Raw genomic sequence first — 17,747 nt, forward strand, 5'->3', positions numbered from 1 at the left:
TTGTCTACGTTGAGATTCAATTGCCATTCCCTGCACCATGCGTCAATTCGCTGCAGATCCTCCTGCATTTCAGTACAATTTTTCATTGTTGCAACCTCTCGATACACCACAGCATCATCTGCAAAAAGCCTCAGGGAACTTCCGATGTTATCCACCAGGTCATTTATGTATATTGTGAATAGCAACGGTCCTACGACACTCCCCTGCGGCACAACTGAACTCACTCTTACTTCGGAAGACTTGTCTCCATTGAGAATGACATGCTGCGTTCTGTTATCTAGGAACTCTTCAATCCAATCACACAATTGGTCTGATAGTCCATATGCTCTTACTTTGTTCATTAAACGACTGTGGGCAACTGTGTCGAAAGCCTTGCGGAAGTCAAGAAACACGGCATCTACCTGTGAACCAGTGTCTATGGCCCTCTGAGTCTCGTGGCCGAATATCGCGAGCTGGGATTCACACAACCGTCTTTTTCGAAACCCATGCTGATTCCTACAGAGTAGATTTCTAGTCTGCAGAAAAGTCATTATACTCGAACATGATATGTGTTCCAAAATTCTACAACTGATCGACGTTAGAGATATAGGTCTACCGTTCTGCACATTTGTTCGACTTCCCTTCTTGAAAACGGGGATGACCTGTGCCCTTTTCCAATCCTTTGGAACGCTACGCTCTTCAAGAGACCTACGGTACACCACTGCAAGAAGGGGGGCAAGTTCCTTCGCGTACTCTGTGTAAAATCGAACTGGTATCCCATCAGGTCCAGCGGCCTTTCTTCTTTTGAGCGATTTTAATTGTTTCTCTATCCCTCTATCGTCTATTTCGATATCTACCATTTTGTCATCTGTGCGACAATCTAGAGAAGTAACTACAGTGCATTCTTCCTCTGTGAAACAGCTTCGGAAGAAGACATTTAGAATTTCGGCCTTTAGTCTGTCATCCTCTGTTTCAGTACGATTTTGGTCACAGAGTGTCTGGACATTTTGTTTTGATCCACCTACCGCTTTGACGTAGGATGAAAATTTCTTACGATTTTCTGCCACGTCAGTACATAGAACTTTACTTTCGAATTCATTGAACGCCTCTCGCATAGCCCTCCTCACACTACATTTCGCTTCGCGTAATTTTTGTTTGTCTGCAAGGCTTTGGCTGTGTTTATGTTTGCTGTGAAGTTCCCTTTGCTTCGGCAGCAGTTTTCTAACTCGGTTGTTGTACCATGGTGGCTCTTTCCCATCTCTTACGATCCTGCTTGGCACATACTCATCTAACGCATATTGTACAATGGTTTTGAACTTTGTTCACTGATCCTCAACACTATCTGTACTTGAGACAAAACTTTTGTGTTGAGCTATCAAGTACTCTGAAATCTGCTTTTTGTCACTTTCGCCAAACAGAAAAATCTTCCTACCTTTTTTAATATTTCTATTTACGGCTGAAATCATCGATGCAGTAACCGCTTTATGATCGCTGATTCCCTGTTCTGCATTAACTGATTCAAATACTTCGGGTCTGTTTGTCACCAGAAGGTCTAATATGTTATCGCCACGAGTCGGTTTTCTGTTTAACTGCTCAAGGTAGTTTTCAGATAAAGCACTTAAAAAAATTTCACTGGATTCTTTTTCCCTGCCACCCGTTATGAACCTTTGAGTCTCCCAGTCTATATCCGGCAAATTAAAATCTCCACCCAGAACTATAACATGATGGGGAAATCTACTCGAAATATTTTTCAAATTTTTCTTCAGGTGCTCAGCCACAACATCTGCTGAGCCCGGGGGCCTATAGAGACATCCAATTACAATGTCTGAGCCTACTTTAACCATGACCTTCACCCAAATCATTTCACAATTTGGATCTCCGTGAATTTCCTTCGATACTATTGCACTTCTTATCGCTATAAACACGCCTCTCCCTTCACTGTCCAGCCTGTCTCTGCGGTATACATTCCAATCCGAGTTTAGGATTTCATTACTGTTTACGTCTGGTTTCAGCCAACTTTCTGTCCCTAGTACTATATGGGCGTTGTGACCGTTTATTAATGAGAGCAGTTCTGGGACCTTTCTATAGACGCTCCTGCAGTTTACTATTAGCACATTAATATTGTTATTCCCTGTTGCATTTTGCCTACTCCTACCTTGCCGCGTCTCAGGAGGCGTCTTGTCGGGCCTAGGGAGGGAATTCTCTAACCTAAAAAAAACCCATGTGCATTCCACACGTACTCCGCTACCCTTGTAGCCGCTTCCGGCGTGTAGTGCACGCCTGACCTATGCAGGGGGACCCTACATTTCTCCACCCGATAGCGGAGGTCGAGAAATTTGCACCCCAGCTCTCCGCAGAATCGTCTGAGCCTCTGGTTTAAGCCTTCCACTCGGCTCCAAACCAGAGGACCGCGATCGGTTCTCGGAACGATACTACAAATAGTTAGCTCTGATTCCACCCCGCGAGCGAAGCTTTCCGCCTTCACCAATTCCGCCAACCGCCTGTACGAACTGAGGATGACCTCTGAAACCAGACGGCAGGAGTCATTGGTGCCGACATGAGCAACAATTAGCAGTCGGGTGCACCCAGTGCCTTCTATCGCCGCCGGTGGGGCCTCCTCCACATCTCGGATGAGACCCCCCGGCAAGCAGACAGAGTGAACACTGGCCTTCTTCCCCGACCTTTCCGCTATTTCCCTAAGGGGCTCCATCACCCGCCTAACGTTGGAGCTCCCAATAACTAATAAACCCCTCCCCCCGTGTGCCTGCACGTGTCGGACACGCTTATCCAGGAAAACGGTGTTCCTTAAGATTCCATCCGGAGCGTCGTCGCCTTTGCTGTCGCCATTAACCCTGTAATGGCCTGTCTCCCGGCCGGCATCTCTGGCTCCCATTTTGTTGACAATTTTGCCACATATTGCAGTTCTCCACGGACCTGTCTCAGTGAGCCGCGTCTTCAGCGGCGTCTTGATCGTCTTTACTCCTGGAGCATCGACAGTGGCTTTCGTTTTTCCACTTACAAAATTGTCTGTATGAATTTCTGGCGACGCAAATGGTTTCTCCCACCATCTTTATATATTGGGCCTGCTGCCCTTCCCTTCCTTGAAACTACGAAATTCCTGGGGCTGATGCTGGATAGGGCCTGCTGCCCTTCCCTTCCTTGAAACTACGAAATTCCTGGGGCTGATGCTGGATAGGAAACTCTCTTTGTCCTCCCATGTGTCTTACCTGGCAGCCCACGGTACACAGTCCCTCAATGTCCTTCGTGTCCTTAATGTTACTTCCTGGGGTGCCGATCGAAACACCCTCCTCCGTTTGTACTGGTCACTTGTCCATTCAAGACTCGACTATGGGTGCTTTGTTTAAGCGTCTGCATGTCCATCCCTCTTACGCCGTCTCAACGCTATCCACCATCGTGGCATCCGTTCGGCCACTGGCGCCTTTTACACTAGCCCAGATGAGTCAGTATTCTGAAGCTGCTGAACTACCACTGTCCTACCGGCGTGACTTTCTCCTCAGCAGGTACGCATGCCGTTTGTCAGCCATGCGTGCCCACCCATCCTATATCTCCTTCTTCTATGATTCCTTTGATCGCGAGTATGGGCTTGTCCTTCTTCTCTGTTACCTCCTGGAGTCCGCTTTCGGCGCAGCTTAACTTCACACTACCTGCAACTTTCCCTGTTAGTGTGAGCCCCTCACCACCTTGGCTCCGTGAAGTGTCCCGTGCTAACCTCAGCCCCCATTTGCTTCCTAAGGACACTACTCCAACCTCGCCCTCTCGCCTTCAGCTTCACGACCTTCGCATGGAATTTCGCAATAGTACCTTTGTGTACACTGATGGCTCTCAGACTGACGGTGGTGTAGAATGTGCCTTCGTCAATGGAGCCCACGTCTTTATATATCAGCTTCCAGCTCACTGTCAGTATTTGCAGCAGAGTTCTTCGCCATGTATCAGGCCACGGAGTACATCCGGAACACCGATTTTTGAATTGTGTCCTCAGCTCAGACTCTCCCAGCGCCCTTCAAAGTCTATGTGCGCTGTACACCGCCCATCCATTACTGCAATGGGTCCAGGAAAACTGTCACTTGCTCACTCTTGGTGGATCCACTGTGATGTTTATGGGCATTCCTGGTCATGTCGGTCTGCGAGGAAACGAGGCAGCTGACGCTGCTGCCAAGGCTGCAGTCCTCGTATCTCAGCCCACTAGTTTCTACATTCCCTCGAATGATCTCTGTGTTACCGTCTGTCAGGAGGTGGTGTCCCTTTGGCATCGTCATTGGTCATCCCTTCATGAGAGTAAGCTCAGGATTATTAAGCCTCTCCCAGCGGCTTGGACGGCCTTCTCTCGGCCTTCCGGCCTCTTTATTCACATGAAGTGCTGAGTCCCATTGACAAGGGATTTCAGATCGATTCCGTATTCTTGTATTTTCGGAAGGCTTTTGACACTGCACCTCATAAGCGACTAGTAGTGAAATTGCGTGCTTATGGAATATTGTCTCAGTTATGTGACTGGATTTGCGATTTCCTGTAGAGAGGTCACAGTTCGTAGTAATTGACGGAAAGTTATCGAGTAAAACAGAAGTGATTTCAGGCGTTCCTCAAGGTAGTGTTATAGGCCTTTTGCTATTCCTTATGTACATAAGCGATTTGGGATACAATCTGAGCAGACGTCTTCGGTTGTTTGCAGATGACGCTGTCGTTTATCGACTAATAAAGTCATCAGAAGATCAAAGCAAACTGCAAAACGATTTAGAAAAGATATCTGAATGGTGCGAAAAGTGGCAGTTGACCCTAAATAACGAAAATTGTGAGGTCATCCACATGAGTGCTAAAAGGAACTCGTTAAACTTCGGTTACACGACAAATCAGTCTAATCTAAAAGCCGTAAATTCAACTAAATGCCTAGGTATTACAATTACGAACAACTTAAATTGGAAAGAACACACAGAAAATGTTGTGAGGAAGGCTAACCAAAGGCTGCGTTTTATTGGCAGGACACTTAGAAAATGTAACAGACCTACTAAGGAGACTACCTACATTACGCTTGTCCGTCCTTTTTTAGAATATTGCTGCACGGTGTGGGACCCTTACCAGATAGGATTGACAGAGTACATCGAAAAAGTTCAAAGAAAGGCAGCAAGTTTTGTATTATCGAGAATATGGGAGAGAGTGTCACAGAAATGATACAGGATTTGGGATGGAAATAATTATAAGAAAGGCGTTTTTCGTTGCGACGGAATCTTCTTACGAAATTCCAATCACCAACTTTCTCCTCAGAATGCGAAAATATTTTGTTCTTTCCGCGCGCTATACGATATTGGAATAACAGAGAATTGTGAACCCTCTGCCAGGCACTTAAATGTGATTTGCTGAGCATCCATGTAGATGTAGACGTAGATGTAGGTTTTAACTAGGTTGCGTGTTGGGCACTGCCTTTGCAGCCACCCTCATTTGATAAGTGACGCTTCCCAACCACTTTGTACACATTGCGCCCAAGTTTTAAGTGTCCGCCACTTCTTGATGGAATTTCCATCTTTTAACTGTTTACGTCCCCGCTTGGGTTTGCCGTCTGAGTTATCGGCCGTTTTAGCAAATGACGCACTGCCTGTCGACCGCGTTTTACTTTTTATCCGTCAAAGCAATATGGCGAAGGCCATTTAACTTTTAGTTTTTGACCTCCGTTTCTGTTTTTACGTATGTAAACTGGGATTGACGTTTAGTCGTTTTCTAACTGCTCTCTGTTTTCGGGTGCTATAGTTCTGACGTGGGCGCATATGAACCCAGTTGTTTTTGCGCCCTAAAACAAAACAAAACAAAACAAATTTTCTGAGAACTGTCCGCTATGTTTTTAATTTGAGATCTGGCAGCTGCTGGAGCGTAAAGTGCTTCTGTTTAGACGACTCGGTTACAGTTCCGTATTTTTATCTTTCAGGGTACAGATTTGTTTTCTGTTTGTAGTCGAGATGCTCTTTGTATGTTGTAGCTCTTGCGACTTCTGCTATTACTTAGTGGCACTTTCAGTAAGCTGTGAGGCTGGATTAATTCTTACTAGCAGACGACGAGGTATAAAATGGGATCTCGCTGCACAGTACATGCAGGACGTTCGTAGGACGTAGATTCTCTCCAAAGGCGGGCAATAAAACGAGGAGATGCGGCCATGAATGAGGACATTATTTCAGATTTATGTTGACACAGCTGTTATCAGCAGGGAAGGAGACGACGGGAGTGGAGGGGCGCGAGGGAAAGGGGAGGAGAAACCGAGCTGATGTCAGTCCGAGGGAATGCAGGTACGAGGCGGGCACGTGCCGGAGTTGCCCTTTATGAGAAAGGGGACGTTGGCAGTAAACGTGGAACGACGCACTGCCAGAGAAAGACGGAGACGTCAGCATACGCGATACGTTAACAGCCTTCGCTGTGCTATTGTAACACGATACCCGCATCCAACTGCTCTCGCCGAAGTAATCAGGCAAGTTTTATCGCACATCATCCAGCCAAATCCCGTTATAACGAACACTAGCTAACACCCACACTACTCACCGTTCGGATACAAGCAGCAGCAGGAAGGGGAATTAGGTCCCGACTAGGTGAATCAACAATCTTCAATACATGCTTGAGACTGCGTCGAGCAGTGGCCTTGCACGAGACATAATCTACAAGACATTCCCACACATCATAAGTCCTCTAGTTAGATGAAAGAGTAATTGAGGCGGTAGGACGTCAAACTGGCCGACTTGGAGCAGGAGAGGCACCACAGACATTTTAATTTCCACTGTCTATACTTTTACAAATAAATTCATAAATTTATGTCAGCATGACCAGGAATGGTTCAGGATTCACACTCATAGCAGTGGAAGTTCAAAAATATAACAAAATATACATTTTTTTTAGATGTTAAATGTCATCATTTTTTCACTTACTATTGGCTGCGTTCGTTGATATAGGTACACTTTTCTTCATAAGTAAGGGAGATTCTTTTGCACAGCATACAAACCATACTTACAGGTGTATCAAACTCTAGAATTTTCCAAATCTATTAAAAACTGTGCTAGAAATTGAGATAATTAACCATAAAATTTGAGTTTTTTCTAAACATGAAGTTTAAAAATGTAACAGCTCATTCATATTTTTCATTCATTAAATAAATTCTAGAGTTTCATACACCTTTAAGTATGGTTTGTATGCTGTGCAAAATTCATCGAAGAATCTCTCTTACTTGTGAAGAAAATTGTACCTATAGCAACGAACGCAGCCAATAGTAAGTGAAAAAATGATGAAATTTCACACGTAAAAAAATTTATTTTGTTATACTTTTGAACTTAAATTGCTATGAGTTTGAATCCTGAATCCTTCCTGGTCGCGTTGACAAAGTTTTATTAATTTATTTTTAAAAGTATAGACAGTGGAAATTAAAATGTCGTGTGGTGCCTCTCCTGCTCCAAGTCGGCCCGTTTGACGTCCTACCCCCCTTAAGAGAGAGTGAGCTGTATCAAAACATAACAAATGGATATGCAATTTATAGACATATTAAATAGAAACTGGCTAAATCTCTTGGCAGCTAAAAGCCAAATAAATACAACAACAAAATAGACGAGAGGTTTGCTCGAGCACTTTCCACTGCTGGTTGGCATTTCCGACTGAGCGATGTATAAGCTATTCTTGCTAGAAAATCCATCCAGTGGGGAGAGAAGGTAGCTTGTGTGAGTGAATATCACCTACAGGGATGCATGTACAGGAAACAATTTATTTGCGTTTGTCGTGGCTTTATCTGCCCTCTTAGTAAATTTATGAAAGGTATACGAAACGTTCTGGAAGTCTGAGTCGCCCGACAGAGATATCAACTAATTACCAATTTCAAGCAGGCCACAACATGTCATGGATGTTATCAAGTAGCAAGTGTACCCAGAGGAATTTGTCGTGAAATCAGAAAACTATCGTCACCCGTCGAGAAACTGGGATGAATTGCCCCTCTCCCTGAGCTCAGTTCCTGGGAAAGCTCTTAGATGAGTGTATCCCATTGCTAAAGTACAAATCTCAAAGGCAAAACATTACTTATTCATTGGCCACATAATGGGTTAGTGTCATAAATTTCCATAGGTGGTGGAATAGATGGAAGTCAGAGGGTGCCTAATATGGTGAAAGGGGTAATTTCAAAAACCTTACATTTACCATTAAGGAAATGTCCCTATGAATTTCGTTAGCTCTTGGAGTAAGTGAAAGTCAGAGGCTGCCTAATCTAGTGGAAAATATTCCAGCTTTCATTAACTTAGATTTCTTACTGGAAAAAGCATCTTTATGGGCAAGTGCATTATCCTGGAAAACATGACATTTTTATGTCACCATAGGTGCCTCTTCACACGTATATTTTTAAAATGTAATTGAACCGTAACACTTAAAAATAATCCGTCAATTATTGTTTAAATCATTGCAAGTTATCCAATAAGAAGGCTTCTTTCTGTATCTCGGAAATACTGACCACAATGCCTCTAGTGGGGAGTGAGTAAGGTGGCGCACGGCTAAATCAGTGGACTTAAAATTGCGAGCAGCTTTGTTCACCTTATCACTATTGTGTTGACCAAGATCGTTGTTATCCACTTCTCTCAGCCAGGGAGTTCTTCAGCACCAGTCTCTCTGTCTACAAATAATGAAAAAAAAAGAAAACACCACCGATTTACTTCCCCATCTTTCTTCATTCGAAGTTGGAGCTTCGTCTCTAATCATCTTGTCGTCAACTGTACGTCAAACCACAATCACGTTTATTTATTTCATCTCCACGAGATTAAATGGGACTTTTTCACTTGTGATTTAGGGCTACCAGCCTCCACTCATTTAAATGATTTCTGTTGTGTGACATAAATTAGCAGCATATGTATCTCCTAAATTGTCCTCTGCTTAGAATAACAGACAACTTGGTTCGCTCCCAAATATATCTTTATTCTTTGTTGTTAAAGTAAACAGAAAAACACCGTTGAATCTTCGTTCATTTACGCAGTTGTTATTATGACATACCGAGTGCTCAAAATTTTGACCTTTAGTACTGAAATATGGTGGGACTGATGACCTCAGATGTTAGTCCGATAGTGCTCAGAGCCATTTGAACCATTTGAGCCATTCTCCAGCAACAAACACAATAGCCACTTTTTCGACTATCGTTTGCATTATCCAGTTCTGCATAGCATGACGAACAAGTTGTCCGATCGCTACAACAGCAGAGCACTGACTGAGGGGTTTCAAGCCCGCAGGTAAACACACGAACCGTGTCTGAACTACGTTTACATTTAAAATAATCTATTCATCTATGCCTATTACCAAATTAAAGTCCTCCGCCGCGTTTTTCTGTCTGTATGTGAGGACTAATCTCAGGGACAACTATAACTATTTTGGTACGGTAGTTACTAACATACACTATGTGATCAAAAGTATCTGGAAACCCCCAAAAACATACGTTTTTCATATTAGGTGCTCTGTGCTGCCACATACTGCCAGGTACTCCACATTAGCGGCCTCAGTAGTCATTGTGAGAGAGCAGAATGGGGCGCTCCGCGTAACTAACGGACTTCGAACGTCGTCAGGTGATTGGGTGTCACTTGTCATACGTCTGTACGCGGGATTTCCACAATGCTAAACATCCCTAGGTCCACTGTTTCCGATGTGATAGTGAAGTGGAAACGTGAAGAGACATGTACAGCTCAAAATCGTACAGGCTGACCTCGTCTGTTGATTGACAGAGACCGCCGACTGTTGAAGAGGGTCGTAATGCGTAATAGGCAGACATCTATCCAGACCATCACACAGGAATTTCAAACTGCATCAGAATCCACTGCAAGTACTATGACAGTTAGGCGGGAGGTGAGAAAACTGATATTTCATGGTCGAGCGGCTGCTCATAAGCCACACATCACGCCGGTAAATGCGGAACGACGCCTCACTTGGTGTAAGGAGCGTAAACATTGGACGACTGAAGAGTGGAAAAACGTTGTGTGGAGTGACGAATCACGGTACACAATGTGGCGATCCGATGGCAGGGTGTGGATACGGCGAATGCCCGGTGAATGTCATCTGCAAGCGTGTGTAGTACCAACAGTAAAATTCGGGGCCGGTGGTGTTATGGTGTAGTCGTGCTTCTTACAGAGAGGACTTGCACCTCTTGTTGTTTTGCGTGGCATTATCACAGCACAGTCCTACATTGATGTTTTAATCACCTTCTTGCTTCCCACTGTTGAAGAGAAATTCGGCGATGGCGATTGCATCTTTCAACACGATCGGGCACCTGTTCATAAAGCACGGCTTGTGGTGGAGTGGCTACACGAAATAATATCTCTGTAATGGACTGGCCTGCACAGAATCCTGACCTGAATCCTGTAGAACACCTTAGGGATGTTTTGGAGCTCCGACTTCATGCCAGACCTCACCGACTGACATCGCTACCTCTCCTCAGTGCAGCACTCCGTGAAGAGTGGGCTGCTATTTCTCAAGAAACCTTCCAGCACCTGATTGAACGTATGCCTGCGAAAGTGGAAGCTGTCATCAGAGATACGGGTAGGCCAACACCATATTGAATTCCAGCATTACCGATGAAGGGCGCCACGAACTTGTAAGGCATTTTCAGCCAGGTGTCCGGATACTTTTGATCACATAGTGTATAGACTGATCCACAAGGAGGGTTTGTGTATGTAATTTATTACCGTTACGCCAGACAAGTCGTCCGTATTACTCCGTGCGAAGCCGAAGCAGGTAGCTAGTGTGTATCGCATGGTTATAATTAAAGTGCAGCTTCTCACAGAAGTCCTGTGTGGGCTGTAGTTATTGTATGGCAGTGAAACTTAGTAGATATTCTGATGCTTTAATGCGGAGCCAATTCAAGCCAGAAAAATGTAAGTGCCAATTTTGGCCACCAGGGACAAATCTCGTGCTGTGAATGCAAGAAAGACGTATAGAAATGTTTCAGTATGTAACGGATTAGGAAGAGGACGTGGGGAGAAAAGGTCAAAAAAGTGAGGAAGGTGTAATGTTGATTTTATTATTAACTGCCGCTTACACACTTTGTTCAGTTTTAGCACCGGAGACGTAGACGAGATACTTTACAGCCCCAGATTTTCACCTGGTGGCCAACATTGGAACCATTTTTTCCCCAGCGTAAATCGGTTCCTCTGTAACAAATTAGCATATCTACCAAGTTTCGCTGCCCTACGATGGTTAAAATCTATACTGGGCCTCCGTGATCAAATGCACTTTAATTATAAAAAACTCATACTAACCAGGACAATATTTCATGCTGAAGTCAGTGACGATTCGTAGCTACACGTCTGCAGTTGTCTCGCAAACGGTTGATTTGCGCTTCCTTGTTTACTGGAAAGTATTTGTTTTTGTTGTGTACTTTTAGCTGTGTCCCTTTTTTCTCGACACCACCCGTATTACGCCAAACGAAAGCAACTCAGGCTCACATTTGTTCCTGTCTGACTTAGAACTAACCTCCTTGATTCCAATTAGAAACATGGCTACTTAATACCCGCAGGTTTTTGGTGCTAGACAGTATTTCAACACAGACGATGTCTAGCGGAAGTTAGTTTAACGTCCCTTCGGAATGCTGAGAGCGAGCTTCGTCGTGCTGTTGGCGACCTTGTCTCCTGTTACTTTCTGGCCGCAGCCGCAGGCGAAGCTGATGACTGTAGATTAGTGTTGCAGACTGCATCTTCTGACTACTGATCTCCATTCTCTCCGGGATAGTCACTGGCTGTTTCTAGACGTGAAGAATTATGTCATTTCACATCGTGTTAGAGCTGAGATACAAGCCACTAAAACTTAATCCTGCAACCGATTTCACAACATGGATTCAGAATACAGCTCATTCCTTTGATGCTGGACAGGTTTAAAAGCGAACCAAGAGATCAGTTGTTTTAGTAGTTTGCGAGGAATTAATTCAGTTGACTTGCACGTGGTAGCTTAAAATCATAACCTGTTACTTCCAGGGCAAGGCGTCACGGGGTCTCACTGAATTGGTCTTGCTATGAATGAAACGTCATTTTTCCTGTAGAGAAGAGTGATTGACATATTATACACTTATTTAATTTTAGGCACTATCACATAACATGATAAGTCATAAACATTTCCGGTCGTACATTTGCCATTTTCAGGGTCAACACGTCATAGGCGTCATTTGACGAACAAAAACCAATTTTAAAAATAATGTTTTTAAATCGGTACATATACCACGATTACTGAAGCGAAGTGTCAAATTAATCTGAGAATTAGATTTTCTTTCATAGTAGTTTTAACTATTCATATTCAGTGAGTTTCAGTCGAATCAATAAACCGCAATTACGTTCCGTCAACAATTCTTTGCTTTGGGCGGTTTATGACAGACTGACGCGACTGCAAATTTGGAAAGAATTAATAACGAGTCTACCCCTTCGTTTTCAACCGTTTAATAATGGATGCCGTGTTCATTTGTACTAATCCACTTCAAGAACTTCCAAAAATTGGCCCGCATCTCGTGGTCGTGCGGTAGCGTTCTCGCTTCCCGCGCCTGGGTTCCCGGGTTCGATTCCCGGCGGGGTCAGGGATTTTCTCTGCCTCGTGATGGCTGGGTGTTGTGTGTTGTCCTTAGGTTAGTTATGTTTAATTAGTTCTAAGTTCTCGGGGACTGATGACCATAGATGTTAAGTCCCATAGTGCTCAGAGCCATTTGAACCATTTTTCGAAAAACTGAAATCGCAGATGAAGGTGGTGCGCAGTATGCCACTGGATAAACGGCAGTTCCTTGTGAAACAGAAGCCACCGTATATTTATCACAATAAAGAGTACGGTGCGTTTACGCGGGGAATAACTCATCGAAAAGCTTTCTGCTGGATGAGTAACGGGCTATTTGAGTTCTGTCCAAAAGGCAATGCGACAACGAATTTCTCAGGAAAGCTGGGAGATTCTCAACAAGAATAGAGCAGATTCTGTGCGCCGATTTGTTGCTGTCATCGAGACATTGGCGCTGAAACGGGACAACAGCTGGCTGGAAGTTAGCGGCCCTGTTAGTATTATCCGTCTGAGGATATGAACATTATTTTGTGGAAATAAAGAGGAATTAGCTGTCCCGATTATCTTGCAAAGGTTGAAACCATAATTATCGAATACTTCGTAGGAAAAAAAATTACGCGAGAAAAGACGCAAATGAAGGAAAAAAATCTTCTTACAAGAGAATCCATGCGCCAATAAAGCTGCTTCCAGAATGAGAAAATTGGGTGATCTGAAGTATGAATTTTTGCCCCCTGTTTCCAAGATTTATCCTCCTCCGACTTCTTCCTGTTTCGGCGTATAGGAAATTTCTGACTAGCAAACATTTTGAGTCCAGTGAAAAGTATACTTTGCAGTCCATTCATAATCACACTTCGGTGATGGAAGCTTCTCGCCAGAAAAACATTGGGCAAAGTACATTGACCTAAGAGCGGACTGTGTAAAAAGTAAAAGTTCATTTTTTACCTAAAGAGGGCACTTTTCATCTAAACAAGATAAAACTTTACTGCCATATCCAGAACTTTTCACATTACTAGCACATTCCTACGGTTTCTTTGTTTAGCACACAAGAAGAGTTGAAAGTACAGTACTTCTACTTTTCCTTTTTCCTTTGTCCCCCATCAGCACAGGGTCGGAGTGGTTATTAATGGATTTCACATGATTGGTTTAAGGGGAGGTTCTGGCTGAGTGGCACGAAATATGGCTGAAGCTTAGAATCTTTCTTCATATGAGGATTGTTTTTATTAAAACGGGGGTTTCGTCATTTTGTTATACATACATTCGTGTATGAAAAACTTCTAATCTCATAACAAATTAAGAATGGCAACTGTAGCCCCTGTCAAAGTATGTGCCTCGTGGAGCGTCCTGATTTGCTCGAAGCGTTGTGCAGACCCATAGTCATTTCTGAAACCTATAAAAATAGAAGATTCTTAAATTAGAATGAATCTGGGGTGCCAGCACGACGGGGTTTTGAAAAATACCTCGGAAAAAGACAGCTATTTGAAAAACTAGTCAATTTCTTTGCATGCTTTCCTAGGTTCAAATGTCTGAAAAAAATATTTCAAATTAAAACAATAAAAAAATTCTCCCTAAGGCCACCTAAATTTAAATATATTTCATTTTAAAAAATCAAATTAATCGGTTGACCTATCGAGGCTCTAGAGCTCCACGCAGACTGAATAATCTTGTGCCCAGAAAAACGCGTTTAAAATTTGGAGCGACAAAACCAACTTACGGTTAATATGCGACCCAGAACCATAGATGCATCCTTCCTCTACCTCAAACGTGCTCTGGTTTTGAATATGGTGCTGTATTTTTCCAGTCCGGGCTCTTTCAACAATCTGTGGCATTACTTGCTCCGCGGCGGCCACGCGTTTCCTGCTAGGTAACTCGGCGAAGTTTTTGCTTTTCATCCCCATGACAATTCCTAACACGTTCAGAAGAGTAACCCTTGCTGAATATACCTGCAGCTACATATGTTCGTATTTCAACAGTTTTTGCCCCTCAATGAAGGTATTTCGGTATCAGCTTGTAAATGAAGGCGCCGCAACTCTCGTTGTCATTTTGCGCATTAGCACCGGTGTTCCTTTTAAGAAAATCTTCATTGGACACAAATTCGTATACTGGTCGAATCCTTTCTTAAACTAATTCGCCGAGCGCCTACAGCTGCCTGCATTCCGGTGGGAGCACCGTTCCATTCAACACGCTGTAATTTCTAAAATCCTTTCACAATCACGAATTGTTTGCAGGCATAATCTACACATTTCATCGTTGCAAATTATCTGGAAAAACATTTTTTCATCGATTTCGATCAGAAACTCCAGTCAAGGGGTGGCAAAATGCCCTTCCCGACGCCACCCCATTATGGAACATGTATACCCCAACTGTCTGCGTGTAGTGTTAGGCCTATTCATGTGAAAGTGAAAGTGAACGAGCGAATCGAGTGACTGAGGCAGGACTTGAGCATCAGCGCGGTATTTACTTACTAGGATGTGAGAAATCACCTAAAACCAACTTCCAGGCTGCCCAACACACCGAGCCTCGTCATTAATCCTCCGTGGGGGGGGGGGGGGGGGGGTTCGATCCAGGACTGGCGCAACTTCCAGTCTCCAAGCGACTGCAATCCGGATGGTTTGAACACGAAAGTACATTTGAATGATGTAAACCATTTAATACACAGGTATAACGAACAGACATAAATTACTGGGTCGCCATTGTTTTGGTCATCATCACGTGGGTATTCAAGAAGCAGTGGTTGATAATGAGAATTTTACAAATGATTAAACTTAATTACTAGCGTAAGATTCACTGAAGGCAGCGATGCCAAGGAAAAGCTACATGTTCTTGATATGTGAAGCTGGTTTGCAGCCTTAGCCCAGGCTTCCAAGATTTCTCTTACCGACTCTGGGCGATGGAATTTCACTAACAATGTCAACACCGGTGCACCTCTGACGTTTATCAGACAGAAGCGGGTGTCTCGTCTCTGACAATTTGCGATTGGAGCGTAAAAATGAGAAGGAAAAACGTATGTACAGTCAAGTTGTAACTTCAGAATCGTGATTATATTTTTATTCAAAAACTACGTAAACTGCTTTCTGGGCACGTATAATCCGCCTTGATCACTTTTTTATTGTGTGAACCTCACGTTTCAGCTTTGTAATCTTCAGAACCACATTAAGAGAACATCGATACACATCACTGTAAACAAGGCCAGGCTACGGCGTGCCAAACTTGACGAGTGCAACATATGCAGCCAAGGCACAGCCTGTCACTCGGTTTGGCTCGCGACTTGTCGGAAGTACCAGGAACATCGCGAATTTAGAGTTAGCAAAGCGGTGTGACATTTTACGATCTTGAATTTTGCAGGATTGTGCTGTCAACGCTGTTTACCTTTCGATGTTTGTTCGGGATATGAAGGACGTTCATAGGACCAGCAGCTGTTTGCACAAGACGATGCAGTCTAGTGATCTGTCGTCACAATCCTTTAAATTTAATGGGAATGACAGAAGAGAGTGCGAGAATTCTCAAATGGTTCAAATGGCTCTGAGCACTATGGGACTTAACATCTGAGGTCATCAGTCCCCTAGAACTTAGAACTACTTAAAGCTAACTAACCTAAGGACATCACACACAACTATAGTCTGGAACGAAACTACACTATAGAACCAAGCACAAAGAATTTAAACTTTTAGATGACTGTGAAAGAGCAAAAAATTACAATGACCGACAGATGGGATTCATTGTTCTGTACATCAAGAAGCACTTTGTGCTAAATTTGCAGGCATGGAGCTCTTGAAGAAATTGGTGGTACGAATAGTAATATTTTTGAAGTCGCACCCATTGTTCCATTTTCAGTTACAACAGTTTTCAACGGAAATGAACGAAGAGTGTGGAGACTTCATATATCACTGCGAAGTACGTTGGTTAAGTCACGCGTCATTTTTCGATTTAAATCTGGCTATTGTCGAATTATGAAGACAAAATGGAGTGCAGGAACGAAAATTAGATCATCCGGGAAGGACTGCTGACTTCGCATTTACTGCCTGCAGTAAGACGTTGCAAGGTAAGCTCCTTGTGGTTTGATAGAGATGCATTTAAAAAGCAAATCGCGTTGTAGAAGGGACACATTCTGACAGTGACAATCAGGTTCCCTATGCTCACTGACGCTAAAGAAAGCACGAGGTTTGAAGAATTCATGGTGCTCTTGCAAGAATTACAACGGTAGTTTTTAAACGTTTTGAGAACACTGTCACTCTTATATATATGTCTTCGAGACCGTTTGCTGTTTCCCTGTACATGTGCAGATGTAACTGTTTGACCTGCAAGGTATTCCAGTTTTAATTCCAATTCTTTTTACGTTAAAACTGTCCAGGATTTCTACATTGCTTTTTTCAGTTAAATCTTCCATGTCTCCATTATGAGGATGCACAAGTGGTACAATATTTCCATCGACATATTTGCGTACAGACCATTTTTTCATTATGAAGCTAGATAAGGCATGATTACGTGTCAGCTTGAGCGCGAAACTCTATGATGGTTCAAATGGCACTGAGCACTATGGGACTTAGCTGCTGTGGTCATCAGTCTCCTAGAACTTAGAACTACTTAAACCTAACTAACCTAAGGACATCACACACATCCATGCCCGAGGCAGGATTCGAACCTGCGACCGTAGCAGTCACGCGGTTCCAGACTGTAGCGCCTAGAACCGCACGGTCACTCCGGCCGGCGAAACTCTGTGTAATTGTCAACGTCTGTCTGTATGCCGATTGTTTGTCCCAGATAAAAATTATATTATGTCTTCAGCGCTCCAAAAATAATCAGTACAGAAAGCTTGTTTCTCATTTTTTTGTGATCTATGTTGTTGAAAAATGTAAATATAAGAACAAATCGTATGCAGTACGACTGTAGTGCCATTTAATTGCGGCACGTTCGCTGTTTTTGCCTCTTCTTCGTCAGACAGCGCGGCCTGGCGGTTAGAGGAAATGTGAAGCGAGGCTGAGCGCTTTGGCGCTAAGTCTGGTTTTGGCCAGCGAGCCGAAATCTTGGCCACCCCTGCTGTACATGTTGCAATTTTGACGAAGTACTGTGCATCGACTTCTTCTCCATATGATTGTGAAGATGGTTTAGAGGAAAATACATAAAACTGTTAAGTTTATGTAATAAAAAATCTATAAAGATGGACCATTACATTATGTAAAAATGCAGAATCTTGCGTCGGTAAGACTGAATATCAGCCACGTCAAGTTGTTAAGATGCCACAAACT

Source organism: Schistocerca gregaria, chromosome X (assembly GCF_023897955.1).
Source record: "Schistocerca gregaria isolate iqSchGreg1 chromosome X, iqSchGreg1.2, whole genome shotgun sequence".
NCBI classification, from domain to species: domain Eukaryota; kingdom Metazoa; phylum Arthropoda; class Insecta; order Orthoptera; family Acrididae; genus Schistocerca; species Schistocerca gregaria.